The 20584-nt window shown below is 40.6% G+C and overlaps 1 long non-coding RNA gene across 2 annotated transcripts in view; it reads right to left on the bottom strand.

The window, feature by feature from the left end:
• The window catches only part of LOC107312804, a 79957-nt gene that overhangs the window by 46772 nt on the left and 12601 nt on the right, over positions 1 to 20584 (bottom strand). For both annotated transcript variants that reach the window (XR_004307145.1, XR_004307146.1), the window contains exon 2: positions 9255 to 9392. This is a non-coding gene — a long non-coding RNA (uncharacterized LOC107312804). The remainder of the gene's footprint in view (positions 1 to 9254; positions 9393 to 20584) is intronic.

Below are 20584 nucleotides of genomic sequence, written 5' to 3'. Positions count from 1 at the left end.
GAGACATAAAATGTGTGGGAAAGCAGCTGGGCAGCCTCGTCTGCCAGCGGATCCCAGCAGCTCAATGGGCCCAGCCTTGTTCTGACTGGGGAATTCAGATGCTGAATTCAGCCTGCCGGGTGCCTTCACAAGGAATATGTGCAACTCAGTGTCTGCCCAAGTCCCTTCTACAGACATTGCTCCTCATTCTCAGTTCATCTTCTTCAGGATTTAAAAAGAGTTTGCTATAAAATAATATTTTTTCTTTCAAGGTGGACAGTCAGTTTACTGTTTCCCAAATCTAAGATCTCTGAACAGATCTTTGTTAGCTGTCTTGTAAAATCAATGTGTCCTTTCCTTGTTGGTGCCAACAAAATCAAAATGGCTCAGTGAGTCCCCAGGCTAAGAAGCCCTCTAAAGCCTTGTTCTATCAGAAGTTACACTGTGTGACTGGCAACACTGATCCATCTTACAAAGGTGACGATAACCTCACAAATACTTCAGGCTCTCCTTAGCACTGAGGTAATTTCAGGCATCCTCGTGCTATCTACTTTTTATTCTCCAACCGACTACAGTTCTGAATGGAGAACAGCAAATTATTTGAGCTCCTATTCACCTGCCTACAACAGGCTGTAACCCATTGCTACCCAGCTCTACATCCAACTTATTTATATAACACAGGCTAATATATTGTTATTGTCTGTACACTGCAGTTCTACATGCAGTGTAGGTTTTTGGCTTGTTCTACCTTGTTCTTCTTCCTTGCATCTGCTATAGTAGGGTGAGTCCAGCAGGTCAGAATGCTCTGTTTTTTGTTGTTTGTTTGTTTGTTTGTTTGTTTTTCATAGATGTATCCATAGTGTTACTATATGGGAAACAAGTCTGAAACAAATAAACTAAAACAAGGCATTTCATGCACAGTCTCTAGTGCATAAGATGTACTGGCAGAAGACTTAGAGAGCTATGACAGAGATGAGAATTCACAAATAAATCCTTGCAGAAGTGTAGTTCCAAAGGTCCTTTTCCACCTGTATCCACAACAGGCTGATCAGTATTCTCTATGCTCAAAAACATGGCTTCAGTTGGGCACCAGAAAGATGCTCCATTCAAAGAAGAGCACAAGGGACTAACAATGCTCACAGTGCTGAAAGTGCTGGCTTCAAAGGGACAGAAAGACAGAAAAGTTGTAGTGTTTTATGATACTGTAATTGGAAAAAGTATTAAGTTGTTAGTGGAAGTGTATTTAAGAAAAGCATCGCACGTGTATGTAATGGAAAATTAATCCTTAGAGCACTGAAAGTCCCGGAGGATGGAGAACACATCACGAAGTTACCTACTGCCCCAGATTTTCTTGCTGCTTGCTTCTGCTGACAACAGTTGTCTTTTCATTAGAGTATTTGATATCAATTTACTCAGACACCAGGGACAAAAAAGGATTCTACTTCCCTCATCTGAAAGACACTGATCCACAGAATTAGTACTTTGAACAGATGCCAAGGTAAAATAGTGACACGCTTTCTAACTGATAACCATGGGTGGCCACAGCAAACTGTCCAAAGCCTCTCAAGGCTGCCCAACAGGAGCTACCACATTGCTCAAGAGCAGTTCCACAGAAACACTTCTTTCCAGGGCAGGTGCACATTTAGTCTGGTACAGGAGGTGAAAAACAGCCCGTAGAAATGAAACACTAAACAAATTCAGCCACTTTTAAAAATAAACCTTTGAAGAAAGTTACTAATTCTGGGAGACAGTCTGAATGGCTGGAATAAAAACGCTCAGACCTATTTACTACATCCTCTTTTTGAACAGTTTGAGTGTGTAGGCTTATAATAGTTCCAATACTTTTACTAGGTGCTTTAAGAGCAGGTACATGATTTGGTACAATTCTTTAGTATTTACTTCAGAAAAAAAACTGAGGTCATATTGTTTATGGAAAAAAAAAAAATCCTATTTTCTCAGTTCACTAGTTTTCCACTCTGCAGCAGTTCAAGCTGTCTTCAACTCAAGTATTCAGGTTTTCTTGATAATAGTCTCTCACATTGTGCTCCTCTTTTCCTTAAGCTAATTCCCATGTTTTGCTAAATAATCACCAAGAATTATTTCTATTTCTACCACTAATGCGTAATTTTTACAAGACAGGCGAATTATGAGTGAGACAGTCTGCAGCTTGAGCTGACACCGAGTACCTTTGAAAAACTCAGTCTATAAACACAGCATTGGTATTGTTAAAGCATCGTAAAGTCACAGTCATGCCCTGTAAACATGGAGATGCCCAACTCACCATCTATCTATGTCTGTTTTCTGGCTGGTGTCAGCACAGTTAGGGCACAGCTCAGCCTTTGCAGCTGAGGTTCCTTATCCTCCCCTGTATATCTGCAGGTGCTTGGGTTCCGCAGTCCCCAAATTGAAAGTTAGACTGGATTTGACTACCACCCAGTGAGTTCAGATACTTTTTGCCCACTTTTGTCTGATTCTGTGTCTTCCAACAACTGCTGGACGTGCTTTTCTCAGTATTGTTTGTGCTGCGGAGGGGGCCTTTCTCTCCTTGATCAGTTCTATGGCAAAGATCCCATATGGCACCCATGTGGCAGCATTCACTTTGTGGGATCGGGCAGAAAAGTGCCACATTACCAGTAGCAATCACAGCAATAAACAGCACGACGACACTCAAAGAAATGAGTTCCAGATTTTTTTTCCTGCAATGTTGAGGAAACATACCTATAAAAACCATCACTTCTTTTTACTGCAACTCACAGTGGTGATAACACAAGATGGGTTTGCAGCACTATGTTTTCTTTAAGGCATCCCCAGAAGGTTTAACACGGTGAGGTCTCGGCTGCAGGTAGCCTACACATGATGTTTCATAGCATAAGATCTAAAGAGCAGGGAGAATACATTTGCTACAGCCAACTTACCACAATTGAGAGCTGTTTGAGTTTAATATACACTCTTTAGGATTGTCTGCATTACAGGGGAAGGGAGCTATATAAACATACTTGAAAAAAATGCATTGCTCGCATTTTTTAAAAGCTGCCTCAGGCAGTTATAAGTTACATAAAGTTGCTCCTGTTCCTGTTGCAGTTATGCCAAAGTTACCTAAGGTGAATAGCACAAAATGACAACTCCGAACTCTGAAAACAAGGGTTTCTAAATGAGGCCTTTTCACAGATGTGAAATCAGAATATAACTGACAGCCCACAAACTCGGGCATGATTTCAAAGTTTCATTGTAATTATGAGGGTTATTCTAAGAACTTTCCAAAAAAATATACAAAACATCTACGCTTAAAAAACAGAGTAATTACCTGCAGATTAGCAGAGCCTGAAAGAAACTATTCTTGTTTTCAGTAGTTACTTTCACGGACGTCATTTACCCTGACATTTGTGTAAAAATGAATATTTGGCTTTACTGAGCATTTATTCCCTGCACTCATGACTTCTGGAATCGCTTCAAAAAATATCACATTAGAAAAAGGAGAGATATTCTGGGGAAAATTACTTGCTTTCTCTTAACATTCTCCTTCCCCCCCACACACATTCTCCATTTCCCACACACAAATTCAAGGCACTGCGATAGGACATTTCAGGAGCCAAATCTACAGGAGAAATCTAAAAGTAATACTTTAGAGTACTTTAAACTAAACAAGGCAAAAATAAAAATCTCCCCCAACTAAGTGTTGTCCATCCTGTGTGTCTTTCATGAGAGAGAGAGAAATGATTAAAAATGTACCAAGAGCCACGAATGCCATTTTACTGTCATTTCCTTTGATTAACCTTCACCTGACCTCAATCCCTAAGGCAATCTCAGTTTCTTTTTGTTCTTCCATTTAAATTCTTCAGTACACCAGGTGAGCACCTCTCCGTCACTAAAGCACATTCACAGAGAGCAGATTGTTTCTGGAGAGGATTTCATAGAAAACATTTGCTCCGGAGAATCATTTCCAAAACCTCAGAAGGGACAATAACAACTCACATTTACTCAAAAACAGGATTTTTAAATCCCTGTAGAATGATGTAATTACCTTTCCCAGGTATTAGTTACAAGGCCACCAGTTGATCGGAGCACACCAGTGACAGCGGGCAGGGCTCTCAGTGCTGCTGGCTGGCACGGACTCACCCACGTGCTGGTGCTGGCAGCTCTTTGAACATCCCTCCACAGCTGCAATGGTGTCAGCTTCCACGGGAGGCACAAAACGTAAGCAACTCGCCCGCTAGAAATGGGGGGGGGGGAAATGCTAGCAGAAATGAAACCTTAAAAATAGATTATAAACCCTCTGCAGTACGATCCTTCAAGATTTGAGTGGAAAACATTAAATGTTTGATACAACTTCAAACCGTATGTTAAAAAAAGAACTGAAAAGGGGCAGAAAATATCTACAAAAATTGTATAACATCTGTAAAATACTCTTGATGATGAAATATCAAGGAAGTCTGACCTATTTAGTTCATCAAAGACTGAGCTAAGGGATGAGTCGATCATCATCCCTAGGAATTGATACGATGCTGAACAGCACATCTTTAATCTATCAGGAAACGATATCAAGTCAAGTTAAACTTAGAATCGAGATGCATAGTTTTAGCTGCTAGGAACAACTAGGAGTCACTGGACAGTTTACTTTAGGATGCAGAGATACATCATCAAACATGGTCTTTAATATCATTCCAAAAGGCATTCCCTAGTATAAAAGAAGGATTCAGTATAGACTTTGTTCTTCGTTGCTGTCAGCCAAATGTGTGATCAGACTGGATTCGTAATATCTGTTTCATATTATTCACCTTAGATGAATTCCCAGGACTTGAAAATAAAAATTGTACCCAATTGTGACGCTGTGTCAACACTTCTTGCAAAATGCCATCCAAAAAAGCTCGGGCTGGGCTGATTAAAACTTACTGGCACAGATCATTTAGAAATGCTGCTTTTCTTCTGGACTTTGTAATTTTCATTATCTCGCTATCTGTACAAAAAGTCTGGGGATGGAACACCAACCTGTTGTGTTTCAAAGTGCTCAGATGGACTAACCTGGGCAGCTGCCAGTCTCTACCGTGGTGAAGGAGGTAATTCATTAACTCCGGTCCTCCCTGTTGGTAATTTTATCCTCCCCAAACTGGCACTTCCTGATAACATGAGGGAGTTGCAGCAGAAGAGTCCTGTTTATCACAGTCATGCTCCTCTTCTGACCTTAAACATTTAATATTCATAAAATAATTAACCCAGACTCTCAGAATTCAGCTACCTTCAACTGAGTCGCACAAACTCTGCTCCTCTGTCTCTTGGAAAAGATAAATCTGTACATTCAACCACATTGTCTGATCTGTGACAGATTCTGCAGTTTTCCATCGCATCTCTGCTGAGTTCCAGTAAAACAGCCTGTGCCTTAATGACAGATGTACTCACCTGATAGAGTGCAATACTTAAATGGAGGAACAAAAGGATTTGAAACTGCCTTAGGGAGTGAGGTCAGGTGAAGGTTAATCAAAGGAAATGACAGTTAGATGGTATGCACAGCCCTGGAGATTGCATGTATGCATTTTGTTGGGAAATATTTAACTGCTTTTGCTCTTTTTAGAAGAAACCACCAGAAAGTACATATACAAAAAATTAAAAAAGAAATGGAAAAATCCATACCTGCCACTTAGCCCAGTAGGGCTCATGTTGGTGGGATTTGGACTTGAGAGGAAGAGAAAGCCAAAAGATGGCAACTGCTCACATGGTTTCACTATTATAAAATATTTCACCATTGTAAAATGCAATACAATAGCTAGGGAGCTTGGGAAATTCCATACAGTTGCTAATGGACACTGTCTATTATTACTTCAGCTCTTACTTACCTTGCTCCCATATTTTTCTTCAGTATTTAGTTGGCTTCTTTCAAACACAAACTTGAGCTAGCAAGAAAGAACTACAGCTGGAAATTCTGTAGAAGTCTACAGAAGCTCATTTGTACCCTGCAATGAATCTGATTTGTCCATATTCCAGACTCATTTGCATTTCCTTTCAACAATTTTCATACATTTGGATTTTCACTTCCAATGACACTTGTAAAAACTGCATGCATGTGGCAAGGGATCTTAAAAAACACTGCCTTCAAACATTTAATCCTAAACTTATTCTAGTATTTGTCCACAATTAATTAGGGAATTAAACCAATACCACGTGACTTATCAATCACAAATAAGTAACACCCCTTGGATTCTGAGCTCCAGCTTTGATTAGAAAGCCAGCTAGTCTATAGAACTCATGAAAAAAAATTAACAACTATTTCTTTTTTCTTCCCACAGAATAAAAGGTAAAATTCACCGAATGAATTATTAATTACCAGTTATTCATCCAGCTCTACTAAAAAGTAATCTGTTTCTTTTTTTAAGCATCAAAAAGGTCTTTCAAATATAAGTTGCAATAATGAAAAATGGCAGCAGATCTTGAAATGTGCCCTTACCCGGTCTGCAGATATGTAAAAGGTTACAGAACCAGAGTTATTAAACCCCCATCACTCTGACAATTGATTTTGAACACAGTCTGTTGCAGTCTTTATAATGCAAGATCATAAATGTTCAAAACTAATTTATTGCTCTTTGTTCCACCTGGCAAAAATACACTGTCAAATTGAGTTGTGCTGTAGGAAAGATGCAGATTAGTGTTTGAGTCTTATTTTTATTCTCATTTGTACATTTCTGTGTGCGGTTGGAAACATTCACAAAAGGAGCAAAGAAGAGGAAAGGATTGTGCTGTTTTTAATAAATAAGAAATGTTTGTACAAACAGGAAGAGGTATTTGTTTTAAAATTATTGGGGGAAAGTCAGAATGGATATTTACTGGCTTAGATTTGCCAGTATTGGTATTTCTTGTTTGCACTCTGTTAGCTGGTGTCTTACAGATTTTTAGACATACATAAATTAAAACACTTGCCCTATATGTATGTCTATGTGTGCACCAGGCGAGGATTCCCCCACAAACCAATGAGGAAAATGCAAAAGCTCTCATCCTGAATGTTTTTCCTAAAATTAGTGATTTCTTAGCCAGAACCAATTCTACCCCTAACTTGTATTTTCTGTCACTGCTCATACCTATGCCAGGGAACTACACATTTCCAAAGAGACAAATCAAAAAGGAGGAAGAAATAGAATCTTGTGGGGCAGTCCAAGAGAAGCATGAGGAGGCAGATTATCCTTCTGAGAACAAGGAGAGGAAAGTCAGCCTGTGCCTGACCTCTGAGGAATACTTCTGTCTGTACATACAAACTGTGCTTAAAATGTGCCACTGCATATTTTGGTTATTTCTGAAGCACATATCTTCCTGAAAATGCAACCGTTTTTAATCAATAATTATGTGAATAAATGGGATCTCACAAGGCTGTATGATAATAAAACAGGTTTCCAAACTAAAATTCTGCTTCATTCTTAGGATATACAATGCTTTTCTTGATCACTTTCTTACATTTTGTACACATTGTTCATTGGCTTTCCTGTTCACTTGTGCTACATGGTCCACTAGTGAAACAACACAGTCATTTGTAAAGATGAAGGTGTTTTTCTTTAATGATCAAAAAGAGCATATTAAAAGTAAGTTTATTTTCAGAATAAAATCCTGTCCCATAGAGGAAGCACAATGAATGAATGACAAGTTTTGTAAGGTCAGCTGCTGAAGCACAGAAAAGACACACACACACACACACACACTAAAAAAAACCACAAGAACCAACAGAAACCAGCAGAGCATTTCAGCATCAAAAATACACCTATCTCAAAGTCTCCACATCTCTCAGTATTTTTTTTTCAGTAGAAGGATGAGCCTGTAAATTAACAGTTCTTTTCAAAACAACCACATAATACTTTTTTAAATGACACGTTTTAATCTTACGCATTTTATAGTCCATTATTTAAAACTTCCTCCTTCCATTATCTACGGGCAGAATAATTTAATTGTGCTGGCAAGTTTACTTCTTTGGAATTATTATTTTTACCATGATTATGAAGAGGAAGCTATCTGACTGTATGCTGGAGCTGCTGCATTCATGGCTTGTAGACATCTGTCTGATATTGAAATTAATTTCCAGTATAAAACAGTTAACAGAATAACCCTAGATAAAGGCAAGAGTAATATTAATTTCAGTCTTTTTGTTGGCAATGTTGTAAAGTCCACTGCTCAAGTAAAGAGCACTTTCCTGAGCCAGATACAAATTAATTTCACCATTCTTCTTCAAATAAGAGTTTTAAAAGTCAACTAAAGGCTACAACAGCTTTGAAACATGTCGGTGATTGTTTTAATTACCTATCATACAGCTGTGAGATATTGAAAAAGAGAGGGGTTGGGAGAGGGGGGAGAGCAACACCTGGTGTATGAACAGTTGCTTTCCTGACATAAAGAAAAAAAAATAGTTTCCAAGCATTTAGACCAACCAAAAGCTCAGCGAAGTCACCACAGATTCTTTTGTCAGTATGTTAATGTGGTATTTTTATGCTGCAATACACATTCTTTTTCTATCAATAGCTACTTTGACTGTTAGATAAAACTATTGAATCTCCAAATATTAAACATGTGAATCCTGGAAGCTCTTAAATCTTGCTCTTCAGCCTGAAGTTGGTCCACAAACTACAATAAGTTGCTAAAGGCACACAGGGGGCTTCTCCTTAGGGACTATTTATTGCAAAAAGCTAACGGCACTTTTACATGCAACTACACAAAAAGGCATATTTTTGTCATTTCAGCCCCTAACAGAAACGGGATCTAGAGGCTGCTAGGACATCTGATGGCCTTTGACATTCTGGCTTCCAGCCTCTCAGCCATCAGTCAGTGCTGAGGTAACAAAAGACCACTAAAATGTACAGTTGTCATCTCCACGCTACATCTGTTGGCCACGCTGCTAGGAAGTGTCGACCCCATCATTTCACCGTAAACACTGCCGAAATCAACAACAACAAAAACAGAAATGAAAAAGGAAACTGGATGTCAAAAGTCAGGTCAGAGCATTTTATTTGCACATGTGTCAGTAAAGATAGAAGGAATCGCTGAATTAAATTAAATCAAAGCAAACCTGCTAATTAAAACAGCTAAAATTATGTTTGTGAAGATGTGTGACTGGTTTCCTGCTTATCTGCAAATAAGCCTCCCCATAATATAAACATGTTTCCATCTCCACTTCATTTATAATAAGTCTTTAGGCAGATTGTAATTAGTATTTTGAGTTTCTAATAGAAGAGCTATTGTGTTACGGGAGAAATATTTTTCCTGACCATCAGAACATTTATTATTTCAGCTCTGCTCTCAAGGGTTCTCACCTGTTCTTCTCATGCTGGTCAAAGTCTCGTATCCAATTTGTCTGAATCAAATTGTTTGGGTGTGTGTCTGAATAACATCATCTTCATAATGTATTGCTTGGAGTTAGCCACAAATGCAGGCATTGTATTCAGCTCCACCTACAAGCCAAAGCAGAAATTATTACCAGTTTTACTTGGATTTATTCTGAAGTTTGCTTTTCATTCAGCATCGAAAGAATGATCACAATGATCACGTTGCGGAGCAGAAAAACCGTGTGAAAAAGAAACTTTTACACACACAAAAAAAGATACTACCATAAAATCAACATTTTTGTTTGTTTTACTTATTCCCAAGTTCACAGTGCATAATTTTATACAAACCCAATTACATAGCTCACTGATTTACTGGCAAAGCTGGCCAGAAGAAATTATCTGGCTCTAGCTAATGTGTGTGCCCATTTACAATCAAAACAAATCCACTGAAAATTGCAAAATGGCCACAAAGAAGGAAAAAGTCAAATCAGAAATGTATCAGAAATGATGCAGTATGTTAGCTGAATAAAAGTTCCCCATATACTGTTCTCACTGGGTATCTGGTAAACCATGTTTACAAGTATGGATTCAGTCCTTCAGATCATGCGCCGATTATTCCATTTAGTATCTCACATTAAGCAGGTATGGAGTTGCATTGGCTTGGGAAGCCTGGCGTTTTCTTTTTGCCTTTTTCATAATTGTTTTTTAAGGATTAGTTGGCGCTGTTAGTGGATACACGGGCTGACTGCAGCAGCATTACTCAGATGTTTACCATTACTCACGGATTTGAGCACTTTTTTCAAATTCCAAGGCATAAGGCATCAGGCTGCATGTGTATCACATTAACAAATGGCTTCACAAATGTACTGCGACCTGATGTGGGTATCTTGAACACAAGGATTGCCACCAGTAATGTTGCAATAATGTCCACATGTTACCTATGCTGAAAAATATCCTTTTTTGTTGTTGTTGTTTAACATTTCTAGAGTAATAAAGAAAGCCCTGGAAGCACACAGGCTCTTTTTTCTAATACTTGGTATAAAGTGACATTTCTACACTAGAAATATAAACAAAAGGCTTATTATTTTCAAGCTGCACAACAAATAATTTCAGACTCCTCTATATACTCTCCTTGAAATGACCATCGGGCACAGCTCTTAAAGAGATTTTGTTGGACATGGCCCAGAGTTCATTTACTTCCTTACCTCAAAGCAACAGCCTCCTAAAAATACACCAAATTGCAAATATGCTAAAACCCCAATTTTGCTGTAACTGCATGTGCCAGCACTAAGTCCTACATCAATAAGAAACCCCACCGATGTCAGCATGACTTGTGACAACACAAGATTTCCCTCCCCCCAGCACAGCTATAAAACTGGATCCTTGGTGAGGATGTTTGAATTATGTGGATTATATATGATTAAACAGATTTGGATTAAATCATGGCAATGGGATGGCTTATCAAGAACATACTGACGGAACCACACTGATGTACAGCAATCGAGGTGACCCCATAGACTTATTACAGCCCATAGTGAACTCTGATCAACTTCCATGGATGAGGATTTTTTACTCAGCATAGATCAGGCTGCAAGATGGAAGGAGTTAAAACGCTGCTTTCCTGATGAATGGTTTTCATGCCTTAAAATTATGATCCAGGCAACAAAGAGCAATCTTTCTTGCAGGGGAAACCAATCTCAGTTAAACTCTTTGAGCTTCATTTTATTCACCAGGATGGAAAATATACCTGACTGTGCCTTGTCCTAATGTGTAAGAAAATACAAACACAAGAGAACAACATCTGAATTAAGAAATCCAACAAAATCCCATCCAATCCTAGTTCACCCTCGTACATTATTACATCATTGGATTATCTCACCTAACAACAACAACAACAAAAACCACCTCTGATTATTGCTTACTTTTTATCATCATATCATTTATGAAGCTTTGAAGGCTAGGTCATTTGAAATGGTGGTTTTCATTTAGCCAATAAAAATAGCCAATAATTTCTTGTGTAGACTTATAGTAGGGTTAATCAGAAATTACATGAACGCCTTTCTTCCTCAGCAGAGTAGCAAGGATAACTTTCATCTAACTAGGGCTATTAATTCCAAAAGGTTCAAGCTTTGGGGTGTTCAGGCTGCTGCCTAAACAAGCTACAGCTACAGTGTGAGGGCTTTAATGGCCTGGGAGTGTGTGCCTCGTGGATGCTATACACATACTCATATTTAATATGGGTAACATTTGGGAACCATAGCTACAGAGGTCATGTTGAGGGCAGGGAGTAAAAAACACCTTACAGATATAAAAATGCAAAAGGACCTAGGCAGCCAAAGTCTGGGGTTTGGCAGCATAACAGAGATAAAGGAATCATCAGCACAGCTTTCCTGCACCGAGACGTTCTGATTTCCGCGCTGAATCCCATGCCTCTCTCCTCTGGATTAAGGGGTCCAGAAGTTCCTGAATGCATACATGACTTTGAAGAGAAAGAGGCAGAAAAGAGGGATTTAATGGCAACAGTAATGCTTTCCTGAAGTTTACTTCAAGTTATACATCAGCTGAAAAAGATCTTCAGCCCAAGATACTACATAAAAATTTCAAAAGGCTTACTGGGGGTGGAAAGCTGTTATCTAATCCATTAATGCTTCAAATAGTTTGTACTGCATTGTATGTCATACGAACACGGGGTTAATAAATGCCCTGCATCCCTAGGTCTGCCACATCTGCCTCCGAGGACCTGCCTCATGCAGCAGGACTGTGCTGATGCCACAGCTCTGGAAATGTACCCCTTTAGCACTCATACTCCAAACCAGGGCCCCACCATGGCCTCTCCTCCACCAAATACATTTTTAGTAAGATTTCTGTGCAGCTAGTTACATTGCCATAGCATCCAAGTACCACACAGTCATGAGACCTAGTTCTCTTAACAACCCTTCATTTTTTAGAGAGAAGGCAATTGGGAAACACTTTCACATTTGGAGAACTGAGGCACAAGGACAAGGAATACATCCAGCATCTCTGCAGGTCACCAAATAGATGAAGTGCTCCAGCACTGCATGGCCACACACAGACTGCCATCCCAGAGCCCCTTTCTGGAGGCAGTGCTGGGGCTCTGAACCTCGAACAGACCTTGAGCCAGGCACCTGCTTCTCTCCCCCCATACACCCAGCAGTGTCAGTGTCCTGCCCTGTAACACTTGGTCAAACCAAGCAGGACTCTGCCCAGCCTGGGGCTGGGTGTTACACACTTGGCATTCCCACACCATGAGCTTCCCATACACAGGGGCTTGAAATGAGCTCTCATTTGCCTGTATTTCCTGTGCCCTAACAAGGTGTGACCTTGCCTGCAACTTGACTTGTCTGAGACAGCTTCTTGCTTTCAGCTCCTCGAGAGCAGAGCACTAACCTGAAGAGCTATTTTCTCCATGTGATTCCTTCATGCAGAACAGAATTACTTTTTAGTTCTAATGCCTCTCATTGAGTACTCTCATCTATTTCCATTTTTTCTCCTAGCAGGCTCTTTAGTCGTATCGGTGCTCCTTGATGAGCTCGGCCATGACTCACAGCACTGTGCTGTTGAGAGGCCCATTTCTTCTCTTAGGTCACTTCCAACCTTGAAGAGTTGTGTACAGTTCTTTGGCATTGCTCTGTTTCATTCTATGTAAGTGTACGGCATTTTCACCAGTCAGTTATTAAAAAGCAACTATGACAAGATCAGCAAATTGAACCCAAGTAGAAAGTCTGAGCCATGCTTCTGGAAGGAGCATCCAGCTCCATCCCACCACACACCAGCTCACCCAGCTTGGTGGCAGGAGCAGGCTCTACCACAGCGGTTTGACAGGCTCTTAATTTTATCCAATTAACATAAATTCACAGAACTGCTTCCTGAACCTGTCAGCCAGCTGAACTGAACTGAACTAAGACAACCAGCTGAATTCCGTGCTGTATTCTGCCAACTATCCTACTGCACAGAGCTGGTGTCTGCTGAAACTGAGAGCAGACTTCAGCAGCCAGGATGGAAAGCCTTTGGCCAAAGGTGCTCCTCATTGGAGAGCTCACTCCAGCAACAAATCTTGCTCAGATCCTCACCAAAAATGTACAGATGTCATGTGGTCAGCCTGCTCTAGGTGGCTGTGTGTGGTAGCAGACAGTAATTAATATTGACAACAGAAACAGTAGCATATAATCATAAAGGAGAGAGCTAAAACCACAAAAATATGGTTTTGCCGTAGCACAGTGATGGCGTTTTTAAGTTTCCAGTCTCTCTTCAGCAGTATTTTTAGAGGAATAGCAGTAGGCCAAATCGAGCTGTGAATAGTCTCTGATGGACAGTGAGAGGAAAGAAACCTCTGCCCCTGGCAATTGCACTGACACTTCCAGCTGCAGAGGAATAGCTGCCTCACTACTCATTAGAGACGGGATTTGCCATACACACTCTGTGATGCTCTGTTATGCAAGGTAATGCTGTGTGTATTCTCCTCTTCCAGAGAGATGTAGTGTAAAGGCATTCATATTTAGCTCCCATCCCCCTAAATCTCTTCCACAAAGGACACTGTCACAACCAAAGCTCTGCAACAAGGAGCGTTTATATATCTGACAACCTTTAAACCCCCGAAGAAAGGAGAAAGGAAGCAGTAAAGCTCTCTGAAGAGCTCTTTGGTGGAACAAGCAGAATTATGAGCAGCAGGAGAAATACGAGTAATTAAGACAACAGTATATCTATATCTTACAGCTGACAGAGTGAAGCTGCAAGTTAGCTCTGGGCAAGGTGTTAGCAGAGGAAAGAACTGAGCAGAATGTTTCTAATGTTATTGTTGAAAAGGCAATGCAGGAAAAAGGCTAAAGGGACAATTTCATTAGAAAGAAGGAAATGGGTCAGCTTAAGAGAGCAGTGGGATGCAGACTTGTAACATTAAAGGAACAGGTCAACAGCTATCTGTAACAAGACAAGCAATCATTTGGGGAGTTAGCTAACATGGTGCTCTCACCGTACTTGAAAGAAACCATTCTTACATTATCTATCGGCAGGTTGTGCAGAAAGCTAAAGCTACACACCAGCATGGCAGTCCCAAACAAAACACGGGGGCAGATCAAAACTGCAGGAGAGCAAAAGGGAAAAGACACAACTTCTTTTCAATGAGCAACCCAAAGCTGATTTGGGGCAGCCAACACCTGCACAGAGCCAGTGACAGCCGGGATGCGGTATTGCTGTTGGTGCAGGAGCTGAGCCGAGCTGCCACATATGCTGAGCAGGGCTCCAGGCACAGGGTTGGGGCTGGATCCTCTCCTGTGCCGCAGCCTTTTTGACAAGTGCATAAACTCCATTCCCCTCCTTGCTGCAGCCCGTGCAGGGCACGCTCCAGTGATCCCCAGCTGGCAGAGCGCTCTCTGTGGCTCCAGCAGCATGCTTTATAGCAGCCCTCAGGCTGTGTTTTCCATCTAGTATATATAAGTGAATTAGTGCAAAATTTGAGCTTGCACAAATCACAGAGCCGGCACGCAGTTTGTCACAGCCAGGCAGCCTTACTCATAACTGCGGTAGCAGTAATGAGGTGCACTAAAGGAACTGTGGGCTGCACCCTTGGTTCCTGTAGAAAGCTGGGGTTAGAGCTGGGAAGTGCTTTCAGTCAAGAGGGGAGGGGGGGGAGAAGACAAACATCAGCTCCCATATCTACACAGATCGAATGCATGGGCTGCTCAGTCACCTGGGGCCCACAGCCAGAAGATCAATGCATGGATATCAGAGGGAGGAGGCTTCCTCCGTGCCTCTCAGACCCATCTGCGTGCAGGAGGAGGTGGGAATCACACAGAGGGCAATATTTATGCTGGAGAAATGGCAGAGGGGTTGCTCCAAATTTACATTATTGTAAACAAGAGCAGCATTTGTCCAAATGATAAGAGCTGTAGCAGAGGCAGAGCCAGAGGGCACCAAACGAGGGTCACCAGCTGCAGCTGCTGCTGCCACCCAAGAAGAGGAGCGGGTGGAAGGATGGGGGACAGTGGGGCTGGGAGGTGCTGAAACCTCCTGCTGCAGCTCTCAACAGAGTGCCCTGGGACACCTCCCACAGCACTCAGCGTGGCCAAGTATCTACCCCCACTACAGCTGACTGCCCCAGCATCCTTACCACCCACCTCTCTATTTGCACCACACAGGTACCTGGAAGTCCCAGCCCTACTCAAGCCCCCACCAACAGCTACAGCTCACCAAAAAACACACACCTGGAATACATGCCCCGCACTGAAGCACAGCATTGGTGCTCCCTCCTCTTTTTCCATTCATTCTCTGGAAGGATAGCAGCGAGAGCCCTGGATCTTGGCCACTCCACTCCTTACGTGGCACACAGACTGAAACTGAGGGTTTTCTCACTACAGACTGTTCTCTGCCATTTCTCCTGCTAAAACGTATGATTTTCCTACACAATGCTGAGGGAAAGGCTGCGCTCTGCATATTTCAAATCACAAACTCTAATGGCTCCTTAAAATACACACTTCTATTCAGCCCATAAATCAAAATAGAAAGTCAAACCCAGCTTATAGATCTAAATCCTTTCTACACTCCAGTGTAGCTCCATTATGTACCTACGGTGTCATACCGTCTATATTTCTGCCTCCAGCCTAACCCACAGCCTAGCACTGATTGAGAGCACCAGAGTGTGGAGATCTTAAAAACCCCAAAATCAGCACTACTATTTCTCACTTTCCTGAGCACTAAAATGCATCTAAAATTAGGAAAAATGACCTCCTGTCAGTTTGTTGACTTGCCATGAGTTTATTTACTCACAATTGCTTCGTGGAAATGCAGATACATTTAATGTTCCACAGCAGCACGAGACCGAGGTACTCGAGCGTCACCCCTGTGCCCAGCAAAGACAATGACAGGGCTGAAATCCCTCCTGAGCTGCATTTTGTAGAAAGGTGAGGATCATTACCATTCTTTGGGATATGTGCCATTACAAAGTGAGCACAGAATTTCATATTATTATCATATTATAGACGACATTCCTTTGACAAAGGGTCAAAGTTCAGGAAGACATGAAAAATAAGGAAATAGAACCCAGAAACGGTTAGATCTCTAGCTGGCATAATTGGACACTGAAGTCCATGGAACTGTGTCCATTATCAGGAGTGGATGATCTGACCCATATGCTTACTACTTTCAAGTGTAAAGATTAAAACTGCATGCCTAACAGCAGAAACGGGATATATTGCATTTCAGAGGCGCCTGGATTTCCTTAAATTCTGGGGACATTTTCAACCTGCCATCATAAAAACTTCAATGCTGTTTACCCAAACTTTTCAATCGCTCCATCTAAAAAAAGATGATGAGCAACCATGTTCAGTACCACAGATTTTAATGTAATCTGTTTATAGTTTTAGAACAATTTCCAGAATAGAACGTTTTTAAATGTCCTGAACCTTTAGCATTCTCACTTTGATCATCTCCCATCAAGTTACGGTTCAGAACAGAACGTGATGGAGCCAGGCTAACGAATCTGCCAGCGATGACATCAGAAAGCCAAGTGACCTGAAAAAAAAGTGTTTTATTTGAGCACCACAGTCTTCTTGAACATTTTCCTTTTTATTTTTTATACATTTTAATTAATGTTTTACTTGCACTGCATTTATTTTGCTTGCATGAAAGCTCAGAGCTAGCTCTCAGGGAAAAAAAAAAGACTCCCATTGAAAACAAAAGGAGCCTTATTTGACCTAGGGAAGACTGTAGGAGGTCCTTAGATAACAATAGCTAACAATTCTTTTTGGGTTTGAACAGTTTAAATAACAAATGAATTTCTTAGGAGGTTAACTCTAAATAATAATTGTAGATTTTATAGAGTGTGGTAGGGAGAGATTGGTCTTTGACAGAGTTTATATTACAAACCTGATACGTGCAGACAGCTGCAAAAATGAAGTGATACCAGTGATAAAAATACTCTTTCTGCATTAGGCATAGTAGGAAAGGGCAAATCCTGCTGCATGCATGCTGCAGTCCTTATACATGAAAACAGTGACTGAATGAAACAGCACAAATGAGCCAGGTGTTTACCTACGTACTTGTGTTTGCTTTAAATATTTTTGAGTGTCTCATATTAAATTGCATATGTAGATCTTATATTCCTTCTAGGAAAAAAACTTAGCTACACCGCAGCATTTATTGCCCTGTTAATATAAGCCATCTTAGAAAAGGCAAATTAGTTGATAAAAAAATTGTTGCAACGATACACCCCCCTTCCTCTTTCTCTGATGTAAGAATAGATAATTTCTAGTAGTAAAAGTGATTAAATTTGGTGGATTTCCAACTTGTATTTTAACAATGCATTACCTCCTGAATTGCTGCATAAATATTAATAGACAGACTGATATGGAACTTTTGCCCGTAATGCCCTTGGAGGACCATAATCACGGCGAGTGGAGCAAAAGAGATGAGAGAGTGTGCTGAGATGGTGGCATATCCCCAAGCTCCACAGAGCTGCCCTCAGTCCGACACTTCCCGTGCAGTGTCACAGATGAGAGGCATCTCAAAGCTTAGGCTTTGCTCAGTAGGAGGTGGCACTTGCCTAAAATACAACAGAAAAATGTCTCATTGATACCAAGAGGAGCTGCGTTGTTTTTTATACAAATTAACTATGCTTGATTTTTGACACTGTGTACTTTTAAGTTTCACCTGCAGATGTTTGTTAGTTATATCATCTCCAGAACTATTGTACAATGCTTATCTGTTGAAAATCCCAGTGAGACAATCTCATTAAAAGCCGTGGTTGTATTGGCTACCATTTAAAAGAGGGGCTGCTGGACCAGTGAAGCCATATTCAGCTTTCTTGAACACTGGCCAATGGACTTCATGGGCCGACACGCAGCACAGCACTGGGAAAACCCTTTTTGATAGCCATCCAAATGCACCTGATACACGTTTGTGTTTCCTGAGAAGACAACACCACTGATTTTTGCCACTGTTCAGAGAGAACCTCTCTAGAAACCCTAGATTTTGGCAGTACAAAGTGCAAGGAGAAAGCTTCCTGTTTGCCAACACCTATTCCAGAGCTGTATTTTGGACACTGGTGGACTATGCCAAGGGTTAATTTAATTTAACTTTCACCAAGTTAGAAAGCTATGAAAGTTTAATCGCAAATGAACTCCAGTGGGCCATTTGGTAACTCACAGACAAATGTTCTCATTTCTATTCTTTATAGGCAGCGCTCAAATCATCATAAACCATATTTAAGGAGGAAGAAATTTCACGAGGGGAGGGAGCTGTTTTATATGGTAGAATAAGAGAAAAAGGCAACTTACTGTTTTAAAATTTAAATCGAACAAAATTACCAGAAATACTGCTGGAAAAGAAACGCTGAGAATTCATTATTTTGTTTCAAAGTTAGTTTATCGTAAATCTGCCCTCTGACACGTAATAACTAGTAACGTTTCGGAGGTTATTTGATAGTAAGTTCAACAGTGTAGGTGACTGAACATGTGAGCTGCATGATAATGAGTCCCAGGGGAAATCAGGCTTTAGGATGCAGGGTGAAGCATCCCTAGGCTTGTATTCAAATGGAAAAAACATATTCAAAAGTTTATTGTTTATCTCATAAGAACATCAAATAATACACAGTCCTTCGAATCAAATGTATAAGGCACACGAGAGAACTTATTTGTTGGGGGAAAAATGCCTGATTTGATCCAAATTCAGAAAACCCTAATAGCTTGTACAATGAAACACACTGGATGATTTTGATATGAAAAGTGAAGGGGAGTATTTGGGTTTGTTCTTTACAGAAGTAAAAGGCACAGCAAGTCAATTTGTTCTTGCACCAGAATCTAGAATGAGGAGCTAGAGAGCATTAAAGCCAGTTGTTTTCAAATCTTCTGCGCCTCAGTACAATAGAGTTCTTTAAGTGTGACAAATATAAATTGCACTACTCATCCTGAATTTAATTTCAAAAGTATGTTGGCCGTAATTGATTAATTCATAGTGTACAAACTAATTTAAAGCCAATAATGAGAGCAAAAGATTTTATTTTTCAGCGGGGAGGCGTGGTATATACATCACACTCCAGCAGTATAATAGATCCCCACCTCTCAGCTAGTTAAGCTCTTAAATAGTGAATCTGATGCTGCCCTTCCCAAAGTCAATGGTAGTTTTGTCATTACCAATAATAGAAGCAGAATTGGGCCCATTAGCTGTGCCGGAAAAGCATGTAAGACAGAACTTTTTTTATATAAACTCCCTGTATCACAAATGCCAAGGGCAGCCAGCATTCCAAGCCCCTAACTACCCCTCTGCTGGCAGCCTGCCACCTGGGCTGCATAGCGATGCACCGCCCCGCAGCACCCACCTCCCGCCTGCCCACAGAGCCGCTGGGCTGCAGCTCCATGAATCCTGCTTGTCCCCAGAAAACTTAGTGCACGATCCGTTGTTTTGTTGGTGGCTTTGGGTACATCATGTACTATTCCAATACCAAATTTCTATCTTAGAAGAAACATTGGACAGATTAAGAGTAAGCTGGCTTGATTCACACTTTTTAGGTGTATAACCACATCTACCTAGCAGAGCTTCCTTCTTTTAACACAGTTATATATTCCTCTCTGTAACAAGAAGCTGCAATTTTATCACGTGTTTTGGGCACTGAAAACAAAAACAGACCATACTTTTGTACGTTTCAATAACCAAAACCCATTTTCTGTGCATCTTTTGAAGCTATTCTCCCTTTTTTATTCATTATTTACATTCCCTATTCTTAAGCGATGAAAAGTTAAGCAGCATATATCTTACTCAACATCAGTCTATCAATCTGAACTCTTAATATTATGATGGCTTTTTCACAAATGTAACTGGCAGCAGTTTACTGACACACGGTAAATTCTAATTATCTCTAAAACTCTCAATTCTATATTGACAAAAATCAAAGATTGAAATGCACTTGACAAGCTCTGAAATATTGAATGAATGCTTGTTTATCTGCTTCCAGCACGGCTATTTTCCACACCTCAGCTCTGGGAAAACAATAGCATTTAAAAAGGCACCCAAGGCAAGGATAAATAAAAGCCAGCAAGCAGGCAGTAACGCTGTCTGAAATGCTTTTTACTCTTCTTAGTGAGGAGTTACTGCAGGGAGGACGAACGAAACCAAAAGCTAACATGATCTCAAGGGTTACAAAAAATACCCTCAGAACAGACGGATAACTTTCCAGGTTCCTTCCATAAATTCCCATTACGCACTATCCGACCCTTTTTTTTAATGTTTACACCAGTAAGATGTACAGAGAAAATTAGAGCCACATTAAAATACGAAGGACATGAAGAACGGCCAAGGAGACATTCATA

This window comes from Coturnix japonica, chromosome 4, assembly GCF_001577835.2.
Source record: "Coturnix japonica isolate 7356 chromosome 4, Coturnix japonica 2.1, whole genome shotgun sequence".
Taxonomy (NCBI): domain Eukaryota; kingdom Metazoa; phylum Chordata; class Aves; order Galliformes; family Phasianidae; genus Coturnix; species Coturnix japonica.
This window is presented reverse-complemented; position numbering and strand designations above follow the sequence as displayed.